Source organism: Perca fluviatilis, chromosome 13 (assembly GCF_010015445.1).
Source record: "Perca fluviatilis chromosome 13, GENO_Pfluv_1.0, whole genome shotgun sequence".
Classification (NCBI taxonomy): domain Eukaryota; kingdom Metazoa; phylum Chordata; class Actinopteri; order Perciformes; family Percidae; genus Perca; species Perca fluviatilis.
In genome coordinates this window covers 10,367,831-10,386,937 of record NC_053124.1, presented here as the reverse complement: position 1 = coordinate 10,386,937, position 19,107 = coordinate 10,367,831, and positions in this window count along the sequence as shown.

The following is a 19,107-nucleotide window of genomic DNA, read 5'->3' as shown; positions in this document are numbered from 1 at the left end:
GACAAGAGCTCAGGTTTAACAGGCATATTGAAAAGGTCAGAGCTGTCACTCACCCAAACACACACCCAAAGATGCACACACCCAACCAAAGTCCATATGTGCGCATCGACACACACAAGCCCACACATGCACACACACTTGGAGAGGAGGCTAGCGCATGCCAAAACGGTGAACCATGTCAAATTAAAAGAGAAGTTTGTGCGCTCTCTGCCCATCTCCTTTAGAGACTGAGTTCAACACACACACACGCGCACACACACGCACACACGCACACACACACACACGCACACACACACACACACACACACACACACACACACACACACACACACACACACACACTGGGCAGCTGCCAAAATCCCTGGAGCTGGCAGTTTTTGCCCGGTCTTATTTTTCACCCTCCTTTCCACACCCACACACACACACACACACACACACAAACACAAACACCCCAGACAGGGTCATTGGTGTATAAAGTTGTTTTGGTCTGTTTATGGATTGTGATTGGTCGCTGTGTTGCTAGCCAAAAAAAGATTCTTTCCTCTACAGTAACAGGTCTACCTCACCCCCCCTGCAGCCTATCCAGCCTGCTAATCTGCTTTCTGATTGGCTGATTAGGTTCCTCACTCTTCCCTCTCTCTGCCTACACCTTTTCAAAAACAAACTGCTTCTCCTATTCTCTCACACTCACACACCACACACACACACACACACACACACACACACACACACACACACACACACTGGTGCAGTGTTGACACATGCTGGCACAATCAAAAACACATACACAGAGAGACTTGATTGGCACCCACATATTTTGGGAGAGACATCAGACCTTACCTGAATTAGGGTATTTTATGATTGACTAGGCTCGATTTTCACTACATGCGTAGAAAATGACATGTTTACCACACAAAATGATCAAATTAGGTAATACTTAATGCAGTGTGGTTATCAGGTCCTCACAAAATTTTTATATGCCTATCACTAGAAGAATTTGAAAATGCATCGCCCATTTTTTTCTCAAGATTATAAATTCAATTCAAAGAAAATTTGAGCAACTGTGTGCAGAAGTTGCCAATTGAAATGATGTAGTGCAAGAATAACGTACGGTTATTTATTTGGAAACATTCATATTATTTACTGAATATGTTGTAAAAATGTAAATACATAATCTGACTTTCACACACCTCTACACCTTTATCACACCTTAGATATTTAAATCACTTGCGTACATACAGCACGCTACAGGAATACAGTAATGCTGAAAAGCATAAAACAGTTAAAGGAAGAGGGATCAATAAAAAGGAGAGAAATAGCATTTATTTTGCCTGTATTACCCCTTTCCATTAGTGCCATACAATGCAATGTTGAAATACTTGGCAATTATGGTGCAGTGCTGCTCACCAGGATAATGTTGTTCAAGTCCGGTGAAACACATGCAAAGACATGTTGCAGTGATTCAGTGATCTGTACACTCAGTAATAAGCATTCAGACTCGTGCTACAGTAATATGAGGTGACTATATTGCACTTTGTTGTGTTTAAAGGCAAGTCTGTTTGACATTGAAACTCTGTTGTATGTTTTATACTGACTTTTACAGATAGCCATGTTTGCAAAATAAGAGAATAAATATATCATCATACAGCTTTTTTTTTTTGTTGCTGCCAAAACCAGCCTGTTATCCATGCAAAGCGTTTGACAGATGGTGACGTGTCAAATTCAACACCATGTAACAAAAACACAAGATCACCCACTTGACAACAGTAGAGCATTCAATAAAAAGTGTCTTCAGACTCTTTTCCAGAATGCTGATATCTCATTTGAACGTTGCATGCAGCGCTATTTGTCAAAATATTTATTGGATCTTTCTGTTCTCCTGCACGAATGAACTTGCTTTTTCTGGTGTACGTTAATATTGGCTCTTACTGATGTACGTGATTGCTTTGGCAGCATACGAGGAAGTATCACCTTGTGACATATCTTCGCACTCTATGTTGCCAAAACATCCCTTTATCCTGAAAAATTTGAATTTGACAGATGGCGACATAATCAACATGATGTGAAGCAAACCATTTTTAAACCAATAACAAACAAAAAGACAACAACTACAGAACAGCTTTGAAAATGTTTTTTTTTTTTTTTTTTTTTTACTGATATGAATAATAACTAATGTTTCATTTTGGCTCTACATTATTGCAATACAATATTTGTGGGACATTTTGTTTGTTTCTGTTTTTTCCACTTTTGCTCGGGTTGAAGTAACTATCAGCATGTGTCATATGCACAAATGAAGCTGCTTTTTACTCATGTAGCTACATTAATAATGTCTCTCACTGATAAGAGGATATATCATACTTATAATCCTGATTGTAAGTCAGAAAGAAATATAAAGGCGCAAGCCCACACGTGCTCCTCAGAGCACAGTGACACACTCCCAAACACCTTCCCCGGTAATAATCTGTTGAAGGTGATAATTTATTCTCCGTCTTCGAAACTGCCCCCCCCCCCCCTTTTTCAACTCTGTGCACTCCAGCTGGCACAAAATCCACCCGCGGTGCGTGTCAGCTGGGCGGGACGTTACATTTTTTTTTTTTGGAACGAGTCTCAGTGCCGCAGACGAGAAGTAATTGTCTCGCATTTGCCGCCTGAAACTGTGGGTGTTTTCGGATGAAGAGCGCCTCCAACCCCGCCAGCTGTCGACATGTGGCTGAACTGGATATTTCCACTGGACACCACAACAACAACAAAAAAATGGCATTGGGCCAGGTTGTCTCTTTGACAAACAGACAGACGGCTAGAGAGGTGGGCAGGCATGCAACAGGAATGGGAATGCATTATTCATCAGGTGATACCTCCAGTAACACTCTATTATTCATTAAGTCTGAATCAGCTCTGTCATCATCCACACTCGAAGCAGGCTGAGCCTCGAGCACAGCCATAGGGAGGGCGTACGCAATATATAGATGGATTTCCCAAATGAATCAGTGGACCCGATGCAATCTGGTCCAAATACGGCTAATGAGAGCTTCATCTCAAATCTGCTGCAAGGGGATTACACCGGTTTGAGTGCAAATATTTCATTTCTCAGCTGAACTCTGGGTTTTTCTTCTTCAGGTGAACAGTGTCGATGTGCCTGTTTAATTTGTTTCTATTCCTGTGAATGGCATTAATCAAATCCCATGTTCTTCTAATGTACCTCCAACCACTCAGTGTGTTCAATCCGGCCATTAACACATGAAACCTTCTGTCCAAATAGTTAATACGTGCAGCTTTAAATAGCCATGGGGTGGATTAATGATGGAGGTAATCATTTACGGTATGCTTTATTAATCTGCTCTGCTGTTATTAGGACAGTTATTAAGGCTGTCAGTCGTTAAGGGGTGACGGTGGTGGTGGTGGTGGTGGTGGTTAGGGCAGTCTAATTCAGACTGTAGGGATTTTTACTATTGATCTGATGTCATTTCTTGGCCTCGATGCTTTCACCTGCGCTCACTTTCACATAATTTCTACCGCTAACTGCTGACAACTGAGCTGACATGCCCGTCTCACGGAACACTGACTACCCATAGAGGCCTGTGCAGTAAAAACATAATATTCATGTAGGAAATACTCCTTCCTTTATATAAGCTTGATCTTAAGCCACTTGTCTTTGAAGAGTCACTCCACTGATTTTGTCCTACTCAGACTGCGAAGAGCTTTGTCAAGGCTGAGAATCAAATCCTGATAAAATGATCAGGGGTTATCTCGGCTGAGCTTGGAGACAACACATATATAACAGAAAGCCTGGGTTAGAAACTTGACGCTTTAGAGTGTGATTTCACCAGGCAGGGATGTGGTTCAACGGAAAAATGCTATTGGTGTAATTATGGGAAATCCAATCACCAGACATCAACTGATGTTGCAACATTCTGCAAGACCCTGCATTATGTTCAATGATGCCGTTTTTTATTTATTTTTAATTTTTTTAAAGTCCAATGCCAACATTTTATAAATGACTTTTTTTTTCTACAAAACATATGCATGTAAACTAAGGGTGTGAATCTTCCCCTGTCTCCCCGATTTGATTCCTCTGAATGCAGCGGAGTCTGAAAACAGCAGACAAAAAGGCGAAAACAAAAAAAGTCAGCGACCAGAAAATCAACAAGTGACATCAGTAGGCAATAATCAATTATGGTCTGTCACTGCATCGATGCAGAATCGTCTAGGTCCGAATCGCGATGCATCGATCGAATTTACTTAATAATGTAAACCACGGTGTGGTTAGAAATAGGGAAAGATCATAGTCACAGTATGGTAAATAAACTATGGTTCAGGAAACCACAACACTTAGGGTTTGGAAAAAAAAACGTGCTTATGAAAAAAAGCAAACATCATAGGCTACACAGTACTCAATATCTTTAAGGTATCGACCGAAATAACCCAGTACCAAGTAATGACAAAACTTCTTCTTCTTTGTATAACCAAATCTAGAAAGAACCGACTGTAACACCCTGGGCAGGTCGCACTGTGGTTTGGAATTAAATTTAAACAGTCAAATCAAATCATTTGGAACAAAAGCAATGGAGGAGTTCCCCCGGACGAACAGTGGGGATCAGCATTTGGTCATTGGGCATGCACATTCCCAGCTTAAATCGCGTTTCTGTCTGGCTGCTCATTGGTCGACTGAACGTACTGCTGCTCCCACATTTACAGAGAGAAGTCAGTCCGGAAAGCCACAGCTACATGAGACAACATTCACCGAGACATATCTCTTCAAGAGGCAGGAGTTCAAATTCTGCCAAAATAGTCACTCTAAAATTTGCCAAATCTAGCGAGAAAGCTCGCTATATTGGCAACACTGGAAAGGGATCATGTGGGCCAGGTACAGTAAAGCTAAGACAGGAAGTCCTGTAATTGTAAACACAGCAAACAAGTCCATCAGTGAGTTGAGATGAATTCTAATTTCAAGATTGTCTTGGACCAAAGCACTTTTGGCTGAGAGTAGTGCAATCCAGCTGTGCATTTGTTTCTAAAAACATCCCTGAAAGTAAAAGTGCATTGGAAACAAGTTGAATTACAGCCCTTTAGCATTTATTTGATCAATATTGAAACTATGTGAGGCTAAATGTCTGAATCATCGTATCATATATTCAAGATAAACAGCCTTGTGATCAAATTACACACTATGAGCAGTAAGGATTTCATGGGGTTGCACATGAATATTACTGCATCATTTCTTAAACTACAGTTCATCTCCAAACCACAAGATGAGTCACCTCTTTTTCGGAAAGAAGGAGGAGACCTGACCGGGAACCAGCAGCAATAAAAACCTCAGGAACAGGAACAAACCTGCATCAGACTTAGCATTGTGTTGCACCAGATGCCCTCAACATCACAGCTGAAGATGGGTACCTGGCCAAAAAAAAAACGTTCCGTCCTGTTTTCTTTTATTGCCTCGTCTTTGATTTCCACATCAGCAGGAGGAGTCTTACAGCGTGCGCCGGCGGCATTGTGTCTATATTTAAGAAAGCGAATGGGACAATTTTTTTTTTTTTTTAAAAGCTGCGGTACGCAATATAGACTGAGACTGAATAAACATAATGCATGATTAATAAGTTAAGCGAGGCACTGCTAAATGTACTGTACACAGTGCACCTGACTGCCCGCTGAGACAAGCTTTCAGGCCAATCAAGTGTTGCCTGTATGGGCTGCTGTGAGCCCATACACTATGTATGGAGCTATGCCCCAGCGCTCACACACACACACTTCTTCAGGAACTAATGAGGCCATGGGAGATCGTACACATCTAAAAACATTTCTGTGTCTGCTTGACTCCGTATATGTTTATCTGCGCGTGAAGCTCTGCATCGTATAGACAGTGTACGTACAGGACATTTCACAAGGCGACGCATCATTGGCCACGCTCGTTTACCCCCATTCGTGTTTTCCCTGCTTTGTCCCATTACTACATTTGCATCTTCTCATCCCCACAGTCAGTGAAGCACGATGCGTTATTAGAACATTCCAAGCCAAACATATCTGGCTTTGAAAAAGACCTAAAAAATAATAATCTCTTTTGCATGCAGCATCGCTGCTAGTGCACGTGCATGTACAGTGATGAAGAGCTTCTTCTCAATGCAAAACACTTTGCTCGATTTCACACGCAAGTGTAAAAGAAATCAGGCCTGCGTGACGGGAACATACAGAAATGCAAGCGGACGCGCACAGAACCACAGAGCCAGAGTGTCATAACTATTCCACATCGTGAAAGAGCCCCTGACTCCACTTCAAAGCTCTCCGGGCTGACAGTGGCTAATGATGAACACTCAGATGAAGAGCAAAGAGACAGCGATCCGGAGTCACACATTAAAAAGGCCTCTTCCCGTCTCTTACGCCGAGATAAAAGACGAGAACTTGTGCCCGACTGCGGCTAATGTGCGTTTAAGCGCTCTTACATACATACATAAATGCGTACACAGGAAGACACACTTATCATGCAAATGTAGAATAATTACAGTCTTGTCTGAGGGATGAAAGCTGGGTTGCCTTTTGAAGATAGTGACGCTCAAAAGATTCATTGATGTTACGCTTGGTACAGTAATGGAGGAGAGGCACTACGAGACGCAGAATTGGTGTGTCTCACTCTTTCTCTCTCTCTCTCTCTCTCTCTCTCTCTCCCCTCTTCACATAATCCAAACATCCTTCACTTCGCTGAACAATGGTGGATATTTAAGTCTGTTGTGAGGATGGGAGAGGCCATGTGCAGGTGTACAACAAAGAAGCCATCGCTCTCCAGATGCTGTGATCACCAGCACCCATGGGTTAGGGTTTAGGTGCCCCAGGGCTAAGACTCAGCTCCACACCATGCTGGCTAAATTATGGGATAACAAAACACATCCACAACAGCGTTTCCATGTCACCAATTACAACTCTGCAACAGTACACAATGATAATAAGTGTAATTAACAAAAATTATTAATTAATTATTTTTTTTTTTAACTACTTTTGCTTTCCCTCGCGATACGTTTTGTGTTGCCTCACAATATTTGCATCCCTGATCCATAGGATCAGTTAGTGTGTTGGTTTACTACAGTTATAATATGCTCTACAGACACTACAGAAAAGAGAGATGTTGTGACACTTCACATTATGCATTTATTGCTCTTCCCTCCTTTTTAAAAGGCCACTCTCCTGCCGTATTACAGCCACAGCTGCAGCTGCTCGGCCTGGTTGTGCTGGGAGAAGTTGGGGTTTTTGCACGGACTATGGCTGCATTTGTGGTTGTAGCGATGGTGCTATGGATATGGCTACAGTGGCTGTTCTGTGACCACTATTTACTGCTCCTATTAATATTCATCAAGAAACCATAGTTATGCCACATGGGATGTTAACCTGCAGCTTCTATCAGATCTGACAGATGTGTTACCAATAACGTAGTCTCGCTTTGCCAGACCTTCCTCCACAGCGCTCCGGGATGGGAGAAAATGATTATATATATTATTGCCATTTCTTTAAACCAATCAGAATAGTCTTGGGTGGCGCAAAAAGCTGGACGGAGCCCCGGTGCCGCTGCAAAGTAGCCTCGGGAAGGAACTTGTTTTGGTGGAACATGTGTACGTTCAAAGGTTGTTTTAGTCGTGCAACAGAAAACTCAGATTGGACAGATAGTCTAGCTAGCTGTCTGGATTTACCCTGCAGAGATCTGAGGAGCAGTTAACCATAGTCCTCAGAAATCCACCGGAGGTTGGAATTCCAACACAAAGAAAGCGGACATCCGGACGAAAAGAGTGAAATCCGGCGGAATTTCCAGCGGCACCGGAGCAATCCCAGAAGTGGAACGTCGTGGATATAGACTACCAATAATGTGAAACGGCCATAATAGTAAAAACCAAAAGGCAGCCATGAATGCAGCCACAATCACAGCTACAGCCTGGCTCCGGCAGCAGTCGGTGAGATAGCTATGTGAACAAGCTCTGCTAGTGGTCTTTCTAGCTGCAATGGTACAGACTTGTGCCTGAGCCTGCAGCTCCAGCTGAGGGTGCACCCAAATGGGCTGTGGTCGCAACCTGCGCTGGCCTACGACATAATACTATATCATAATACAGCTCAGCCTCTCTCTTAATGGATCAGAGAGAGTGCAAAACTTAATGCGAGATAAAACAATTTTAGAAACCACTGTGAACCTCAGGTAGGGCTGGGCAATATGACAATATACAGTATATCGTCAGAACGATGTAAAAATGTTTATTTGTATATATTTATGTACAGCACATGGCTTCTATCAGTGTTGAAAAACCAGCAAATAAACGACCCTTTGGGTTCTGATACTTGCACGTTATGTTGATTTTGCACTAAAGTTCTTAATGAAATAAGAACATACTTTTCGTGTTTAATTCACACAGGAGTAAACAAAAATAGGATTTACCATGTGGTTATTCCATATAGAATATTTATTTGTTGAATTACCAGAACACGTGCTATATCGTGATAGATATCGAGATGGAAGATTTTGTCCATTTCGCCTACATAGAACATAGATAAACTTGTGAAATTAAGGAGAAAGATTGATAAGCCACGATGCAATGTGTACAGTGACTAAGGTTCCATTGTGGACTTACTTTGAGAGAGGTAAAGATGGCCACTAAGGACTTACTGCCAACCTGGTGTTTTCATTAGAAAACTAAGGAGCGCACACACACAAATGTCCAGGCAGGAATCTAAACTCAAACACAGGCGATGAGACGCGAGCGAGCACACACACACACACACACACACACACACACACACACACACACACACACACACACACACACACACACACACACACACACACACACACACACACACACACACACACACTAATTGGCCACCCCATTAGTAATTTATTAAGCTTGTCCTTGTACATTTTATCAGGTATCCAGCAGGGGAATAGATTTATTGATTCGCTCTGCATTCATCAGGCCCAGAAAACAGAGTGAGAGAGAAAGCAGAGGAGTCGGAAGGAGGCAGAAGAGGAGAGAGAGAGAGAGAGAGAGAGGGGGAGAGAGTACATTTATCAGGACGGACAGCATTGGGTTCCAAGTGGCTCTGCAAGAGATCAGGCTGGAGTGTGTTGTGATTCCCCCTGGGTCACTACTATATCCTGCTTCATTCACAACGCTGCCTTGCCTCAGCTTATCAATGCGCGCCTCCCAATCAATAATTCTCATAAAACACTACGCAGGCTTAGGCATCTACCCTCTCACGGCCATAAAAAACGGAGATGCTGTCAAACTTTGTGTTAACCCCCCAGGAATCGCAGATAAGCTGCAGGGCAAACCGGTACACACAGGGTCAGGTATATACTGGTGTGAATTGTAAGAAATTTCAATTTGAAACAGAGACTGCCAGACGCACAATATGTATGAGGTTGTGACCTCATTACTGTATCACCTCTGGCTCGCTGGTTTCCAGGTTTTCTGTTTGTTTTTGTCTCTTTAGCAGGGAATTGGCGAGTAGCAACTGGCCGAGACAGTACGTTGTTATTGCGATTGCATTAGTCTATGTGGCTCATCCACCCTGCCCACCACTTCTCGAACACTCTACTCTGTGATTACTAGCAGTCTGAGGGGGGGTGGGGGGGGGTTATAATATTAAATAAGTGGGAGGCGGAGAAGGAAAGGGAAAGGAGAGAGGAAGAAGGAAAAGGAGAAGAGTTAGAGTTGTTGTTCTTGTTGGCAACGACGGCGATAATTGTGGCGCGTTTCTCTGCGCTCGAGTATATATATTCACCTTTGTGGGCGGATGGATGATTTTCCGCGCGTGTGGGCAAGGAAGTTAAATCGACGTGACAGCAGGAAAGCTCCACTGTAAACACTGGTTTCTGAAATGCAATCCTTTGTAAAACACAAACCTTTCCAAGTTTATTTCCCCCCCCCGCTCTGGACGTTTAGAAGCAATCTTTTTGGGGTGAGGATCAGAGAAACTCCGCTCCAAGATCCCTTTCCCCTCAGGCATCGCCTTGACGCGTATTGTTCCAGGATTCCCCAGCATGGCTCACCAGGAGGCTGGCGCTGCCTGCTGTGTGATTGGTGGAAGAAGCCCATGTCTGGGATTTGGGAATACCGATTCCTAATCCTCTGCATGGCTTCCTCTGTCTCTGGACGTCTCAGGTTGGAACATGTAGGTGGAGTGGCGTAAACACATGCGTACGCACACATGCTAAGACATATGGGCTGGAGCGATAAGGCCTGTGGATGTTTTAAGACCATTATTGTGTGGATTCCAACCATTTAGCCTCAGGCATTTGGCCACTGTACTCTTCTGTAAGCTCTTCAAATATTCATGATATCGTTCAAGTAAGTGTTAAAGTACATCTTAGGCAGCATGCACGTTTATCAGCCCACTACTACTCACATCTCTATTTGGAGGGCTCTTTTCATAAACCTTGTTTAACTATTTCCTGATTTTTTTGTTGTCAGTCAGCATAGAGGATCCAATCTCCACAGGTTTTCATAGAGTAGCAAAATTCCAGAATTTCTTATATACTGTATGTGTGGCTTTCTGAAACTGCTGGCAATCTTTTGGATCAAAAAGCATCTTTTACCTTTACTTAAATCTACATTGTGTCATTTTTTTTTGTTGATTCTTAGCAAAAACCCCTTTGTTATTTCACATATATGTGCTCATTCATGTGTAATTACTTCCACCAACTAATCAAAGTATTCTCGTACGCGTAGAATCTGACATTTAGAATAATTCAGAATACATAGGAGCGAGTCGCTCGAATGACGGCCGCCATGTAGCGCCTCCATCTTTAAAATACATTAGCCAAAGAGGGACATACCACCGCATTTCGCCCTCTTACACCTATTGGCACCGTGATGAATTCCAGGGGGAGATTACTCGCCAGGGAAGTGAAAAAAAGAGAATTAAAACGACAACGCGACAGGCAAAGCAACAAGACCAAAGTTAATATTGGAGTGGCTAGAACAGCTGAGTGTAAACGATGGGGAGAGCTAATTTCGGGTTCGGCCACCATAGAGAAATTAATATTCAGTTGGTTGGCATCTACAATTTCACCGCTAGATGGGAGAAATTCTTACACAATGTAGCTTTAATGTATGTTGTACTTGTTGAGTTCAATTTAAAAGTATTGAATTCAATTTAACCAGCGCGAAAAACTCATTACCTGGAATTCTAGTGTTCAGTTTTCTTTCTAGATCTGGTTTGTATAAAAAGCAATGCTCAAAGACCCAATGAATCACCAACTCAAAACTGCATATTTTCACAGGTTATTGTTTGAAAAAAAATACATTTGTAGGAATTGTCCTTGTGTGCTGTTAGACTATTTGTAAACAAAAAAAAAAGTAAACCTACTCAATAACTACTAACTTCCTTATGCCCTTATTCTCCCTTTGTCTTTGTTAAACAAGACATAAAAGATAAAGCAATAAACAGAGAAGGAAAGGGTGTGAAGAAAGGGTGGAGGTGGGCATTGAGGCTGATTTGGAGGGATGAAGAGAGCAGAGGAAGGGGGAAAGGAAAGGAGAGAAGGGGAGGCAACAATCTGTGCTGGTTAACTTCTCCCTGTTGACCCTGCAGAAGGGGCCACGGCTCCCTCCATCTGCCTGAAATAATCTCTCACAAACACACACTCAGACACGCATATACACACACTTTCCCAAAGGCCAAAGAGAAAGGATTAATGATATTCCAACACTTACACACAATCAGCCAGAATCCATCACTCCGGCTTCTGCAGGAGCCCAGGCGCGCCAGTATGTGTGTGTGTGTTTGTGTATCTCACTTTGAAGATTGAAAGTGTTTTTTGTGTGTCTGCAAGAGTGTGTATTAAGTGGGTGTGTGTCATGTCTGGGGCACCATATGTTCCCCACAAATTTGTTTTCACCCCTAAAAAAGCATATCCATGTGCATATTAAGCAGCTTTAATTAAGACCCCACTCTACCAACATTGCATACTACGGTATACACAGATGTACACACACACACCCTCACACACACACACACACACACACACACACACACACACACACAGAAAGGTAGTGTGATTTCCGGGCAACACATTGCAAGTGAGAACACTTGAGAAACAAGTTAATTGACATTGACTATTCATATACACAGGGGTAGTTTGGCTGGGCGGTGGGCAGATGGTGTTTGCAGCCCACATGTAAACCAGCAGTCAAAAAAAATAAATAAATAAAAAAAATATATAAAAATGCTGCCTCAGTCTTGTTCCTAAGTGACTAAACAACCACATGATTGAGACAGTTAAGTGATGCACACACTGATGCTAAGCAGTGGTTATTATGACCAGATGCTCAGGACCAATAAGAGCACTGGTTGCATTTAAGGTTGTTGATTGTAGCTGTTTGGTGTCAAAAGTGTGAATCGGTCACGGATTAAAAAATGGCCAGGGTGAAAAACCAGCGGGCCTCTAGGTTCCAAGGGGCTGACTACAAGTGTTAAAGGTCCCATGGCATGAACATTTTACTTTATGAGGTTTTTTAACATTAATATGAGTTCCCCCAGCCTGCTTATGGTCCCCCCAGTGGCTAGAAATGGTAATAGGTGTAAACCGAGCCCTGGGTATCCTGCTCTGCCTTTGAGAAAATGAAAGCTCAGATGGGCCGATCTGGAATCTTCTCCTTATGAGGTCATAAGGAGGAAGGTTACCTCCCCTTTCTCTGCTTTGCCCGCCCAGAGAATTTGGCCCGCCCATGAGAAAGAGACATCATGGCTTTCAAAGTGGTTGGTCAAGGCCACACCCCCACCCTCCACCTTGCCCCCCCCTCTCTCCTCCTCAATAGCATTTAAAGCTACAGACATAGAAATGGCACATACTAAGGAAAGCTCATTGTGGGACTGGCTCTAGTGGCTGTAATTCTGCACCAAGGCTGAATTTTGGGGAAATAGAATAAATTCAGATACAGTATTAGGGGACCACTAAGGCCTATATAAAAGAGACTTCAGATACAGTATTAGGGGACCACTAAGGCCTATATAAAAGAGACTTCAGATACAGTATTAGTGGACCACTAAGGTCTATATAAAAGAGACTTCAGATACAGTATTAGGGGACCACTAAGGCCTATATAAAAGAGACTTCAGATACAGTATTAGGGGACCACTAAGGCCTATATAAAAGAGACTTCAGATACAGTATTAGTGGACCACTAAGGTCTATATAAAAGCATCCAAAAAGCAGCATTTCATGGGACCTTTAAGGCTCTGACACACCAAACCTGAAAGGTTTGTTGACATTATTGTCTTCTAAGGAAGACCATAAACCAGTGGAAGGTTAACCAGAGGACTATTAGGACGGCCGTGAGTCATTTTACTGAGATGTCCGACCAGATTTATTTAAACCACAGTAGTGTGCACAGACGAGAGGCTTTCCATACTGTAAGCGACAGCAGTAACAACTCCTACAAAGCAATTAGATCCCTAACTGACATTTTTGTCAAATCTACTTCTGTACTTGCTGTAGACAAAAGAATACGTCATAAATGTTTGTTATTACTGCATATGAATTTCAAAATTGTGTAATTTCCCTTTAAAAAATCTAATTGAAAGAACCTTTTTTTTTAATCTATTTTAACAAGTCCATACTGGACTGGAATTTATTTTTTAATTAATAACCCGCAAGAGCACCAACCTTACCTGAGGTAGCCTACAATTGTTGCAGTATAAAAAATGCTAATCATAACATCATAATTGCAGATCTTTCAAATTAAGAGTTCATTGCTGGGCTAGTGTTTGCACAGAACTTTAGATATTTTGTCATTCTGTTTGAGTCAAACCATGTCACCCATGATCCCATTTCCTAGACCTCCTTCAGGGTCAGAGGGAGATTGTGATTATCCCAGCACCCTGGACAAGTTGGCACTCCATCACAGAGCTAACATAGGTGACAAACACATTCATTCTCACACCTACAGGCAATATAGAGTTTCCACCCAGACACATGGGGAGTACAGGAAACTGTACGCAGGAAGGACCAGGACTCTAGGATTAGGGCCAAAATGTGAAACCCGGGACCTTTCTGCTCTGAGGTGAAAGTTTAAAAGACTTCGCCACCAATAAAACATAACCCTATCTTTTCATTTCATGTGCTGTTCTACTGAGAACATCACTAGTTCTACATTCTTATACAGTCATGTTTTTCATTCATTTAAAATGTCCCATGTAAACTTTCAAACGGTCACATATTCTTGCTGGGAATTTTTTTTGTTGCCATTCTATACCTTTCGTGCTTTCTTGCGTGGTTGTCTCTTTCTGGTTCCCCTCTGGTTGCCCAAAGGACAACTGCGTGCATTTCTCAAGTCTTCCAAACCCGTGACTAGTCTTATTTACATTAGTTTTCTGCTCTGATGTATCCAATCACTACTTGCATGTGATGTTTCATCTCATTTGAAGTATAAACCAAAGCTGTGACATCTCTGGATAGTACCATGGATGCAAATCAGGGTTCAGGATTCTAGTGTCTCTGGGCTAAAAACTGCCACTGCAAAGTGCTTTTGATAGTGTTCATTAATGCTTAACTGCCTATTAAGTGTGTTGATTCAGAGCGCAGCCTCTGGGTTTAATGAATGGGAACACTGTGTATGGACGGTTGTAAAGGGCAAACTGCGCTAATGATTGCAGGACTCGGAAGAATGTATAGGTGTTGTGAACATCGGTGTCTCTAACAGCTGTGAAAATGGCTGTGGCACCTCCAAGTCACACATTTCTAGCTCTACAAAGGGGAGGCTGTCGCCATGGCGACGCAGCATTTTGGCTTTGCGGGGTGATAACAAGGTGGGGATGTGCTTTAAGTGGGGAGGGGGTGAGGGAAAATGGGGTTGGTTGTGCACAGAGGGGGCGGGGAGGTCGATCAACTCAAAATGCTGCTTCCAAAGTATTTTAAAGCCCAGAGAGCCTCTGCCTCGGACAAAAGAAGAAATACAGGAAGAATTGCACACACGCAAGCTTAATCCAAACATGGATTTTTTTAATGCATTCAACCAAGCCATAACTGAATTCTGACCAACAGGATGAATTCCTTTTCATTTCAGCCTGGGCTGTGTTTTCTTCATTTATTTTGCGAAAATGAATCACAGTGACACATTTTTGATTGCAAGAGGAGTCTTCACAGCAAGGTTGATTAAATTCCAAGGCACTGATTTTTTAATGTCTTGGACTGCCACTGGTGGGTTTTTACTCTACAGTTGTTTGACAAAAGGTACAGTTCACCCAGCAACAAGTCAATGCATGGTAACAAAAGGTAGTATGGCTATTCATTTACAACAGGGGGTGTCAAACTCAAGGGCCACACTGGAAAAAGAGAATCACACCAAGGGCCAGACATGTAGAGTTTATTGACGTGCTTTTGTTACTGCGTGTCACTTTTGAAAAACATTTTGGTAGCTTTTTTCCTCATTTTTGCGGTTTTTATTTTTGCAACTTTTTTTGTGGCTTTCTCAGACATTTGTCACCTTTTTGTAAATTGGTTGCTTTTTCCGACATTTTTGTTCGCTTTTTGTCGCATTTTTGTTGACATGAAGCCCTACAAAAGTCATCAAAAGAGTTCCTAAGCCATCATAGAATTTAGCAAATCAAGCAAAACAATGAAAATATATATATATATATATATATATATATATATATATATATATATATATATATATATATATATATATATATATATATATATATATATAACAACAACCTGTTTCACAGCCTGAATATGAAAACTCTTCTGGGGGAATTTCTGAGACTCCGAGTCGGCAAATCTGCCATATTGTGCTTTGAATGTCAGGTAATTGCAGTTTAAAAAAAGACTTTCCTGTGTTTTTGGTTTGGCGCACAACTAGGCGGACCAAAATTGACTGTGAACCCAAATTGATATACGGGCCGGATCTAAATCTGTAACGGGCCGGATTTGGCCCGCGGGCCTTGAGTTTGACACATGTGATTTACAAGCTTCACACTTCAGGTGTTGGCAGGTTCCATTGAGTATGGCTGTCACTGTGTTAAAAATACGTTTTAAATCAAGTTTTTCTTTTTTTTTTAACCGGTGCGATTGATTCATTTAGTGGTACACCAAAACTACAGAAAGTGAGGGTTGACACTTTCAAAAGGTCCATGATTAAAGTAATACTTTCTAGTTTTAAAGCTGCACCAATACATACTTTTATATGAACTGTAGATGCAATCATTTTGTGTAACGTGAACAACAGTGACAAACCCACAAATGATTATCACCCCATTGCAGTTCGCTTCAGCTCAACCCAGCACTTTAGCATCGGTTTTACGGTCTGCACCTTTAATGTGTTGGTTTCGTTTCACTGTTCCATTCACCTCTGTTTCTAGCTGCAGCAAGCAGCTGTTTTAAGCAAAAAAGCTCAGATAAGCCCATTGTTACCTGCCAAGCACCCAACGGCTGACAGACAAAGTTGGCTATAAGTTTCTGGACATAGTGGAGCAATTAGCAGCTAAAGAGACAGTTATTATTCCCAGGAGTAGTTGGAGATCAAATGAGAGCTAAAAAAAAAAAAAAGAGTAAATATTGTAAACGTTTGTCAGGTCATCAGAAACATGATAACAAATTACCCCGTGTCTGTTGGATGCATGAGCAACCGTTTGCTAACATATCAGCTATATCAATGGACAATATATGCCAAACGTGTGTGATATTTAGCTTGTTTGGGAGTTTAGCTTGCTGCCGCCAAGTGGCCAAATAATAAAAAAAAAGATTAATGTGGCTTAACATTAAAAAAAAAAAAAATCTATGTCACAGTCAAATGAGACACCTCCTCTTGCCCCCCATCGCTGGTGATGTACGTGCTACCGTTTCAGAAATCAAGACCACATTTCTCATTAATCCGGGTTACTTTCTGTTGCAGAAAGGATGCTGTAACATGCTCTGTTTGTCCTGGAGGATTAACATCCTTTTACGGTTTTGTGTGTGTGTACATATTTACTTACTCACATTATATTCAGTGGTGTAGTCTACGTGATACGCAGGTATACGCCGTATACCCACTAGGAAAGGTCAAGGATTTCCGTATACCCGCTTACAAAGGCCCGAGGATACGTAACGATGATTGTTTTGTGACATAACGTAACGTCTGTGTCATTCGCTGCGCAAATTTGAAATTAGCTAATGTGAATCACTATAGACTATAGGAGATATAAAAGGAACGCGAACTCAAGCTACACTCTTGCAGTATTTTGGTAAGCCTTCCCCTGAAGCTACTGCTTGCTTGGAGTGGCACTGCAGCAGACGTTAACGTTACAAAAAAAACGACAGAAAATGAGCCAGATGAGGTGGATGCTACACGCGGTTAACGTTACAAAATGAGCATGGGGTGTCGCTCTGGGATGGGCGAGTAGGAAGATGGGAGGGAAAAATCACAGTAGACTCACTACCAAAAAACTAGACTACACCACTGATTATATATTAAACAAAATACATACGCGTGCTGTGTAGAGGCTGCCACTCGTCTTGCCTTCTGGCATTGTTTTTTTAATGACAATGACGCCATTGACTACAAATGCATGTATTTTTGAGTTATTCATTCATTCAAAATGCGTCACATAACTTAGTCCCTTATCCAATCGTATCTCTTAATCCAAGCTTTAGCCCTAAACCAGCTCTGTGTAGACTGTATTCTGGACAAATGCCCTCACTACCCACATCTATCTGCAATCGCCAGAACATTTGGTCTTCATTATAATAAAACCACACACACACATAGCTCTCAATCCCCTTACTGAGTGGAGGCAGATACTATTTCAGTCTCGTCTTTGTAATCAACTCATCAGCACAGAGGTAGCAAAGCAACCAGCAAACCTGTCTATCTCGCGCACACACACACACACACACACACACACACACACACACACACACACACACACACACACACACACACACCAGCTAATCAAGAGGGTGACTGGGACAGCATCCATGAAAACTGGGCGACAGGAAGTTAAAGCCATGTCACAGGAAATAGGATGTGTCTCTTCCCGGGGCTGCAGTATTCTTGCGATTAGAGGGAGCAGATTGAGCTGTCCCTTTGAATTACACACACACACACACACACACACACACACACACACACACACACACACACACACACACACACACACACACACACACACACACACACACACACACACACACACACACACACACACACACGACACTCACAAGTGGACACAAATATATGCAGGCAGACAAATATAAGTGAAAGGGACAGAAGTTGGAGTTACGACATGAGGAAAGAAAAGAAAAACACACACGCGCAAACACACACATACACACACAAATAAACATATGCTGCGTCTTATTTTCATCAGTGGAGGGGACTTCCTCTTTTTAGTTTGTTTAGAACAGCATTGAAGGAAAAGGCCCGGAGATAGTGGGTGACCATTTCCTCCTGTTATGACTACCACTAACAATTGAGTGAAACACACAAACACACACACACACACACACACACACACAGAGACATAATTGCAAGGTTAATACGGTGAGACATAGAAGTCGACATGACAAGCTGTCTGCATTTCTCAACACATTCGAGTTCATATGATATCGTACAAAAACGTATCCACAACAATTATTATATTTTACAAAATTACAGCGACCGGTCACGTGACCGTTAATTTTAGCCACAAAAAAGGTGACTGTGAAACAGCGGCGTGAACGGCACCACAACGACTAGTTAAGATTATGGTTTGGGGTGAAACTCCGGTGCCTTTAAGTAGTACTTCCGGGGCACAAAGACCCATTTTCTGGGTGAAAGTCTTGTGTTTTCCCCTTAACTTCTTCAGGGACATGAACTCCGCTCCCCCGCTGGAAAGCCCTGTGTTTTGGGGCCACCACCTGCTCGGATTTGTTGCGGCCTCATACTCCGTTAAGTACTACGCCCACTAGCGGTCGCTGCGTCAATGCGGGGCTTACAGTAATAAATAAGTTGAATACATACAAATGCAGTGCATTAAATGTGCGGTATACTAGCCGCAGCCGAGCTGTCGAGCGCCAGTGTGACATCATGGGAGCGCCGTCACCGTTTATACTCGCGCATGGTGGTAGCGACACTAGTTGCAGTCTTCTCAAGGCTACCGACGTTGCTCTTT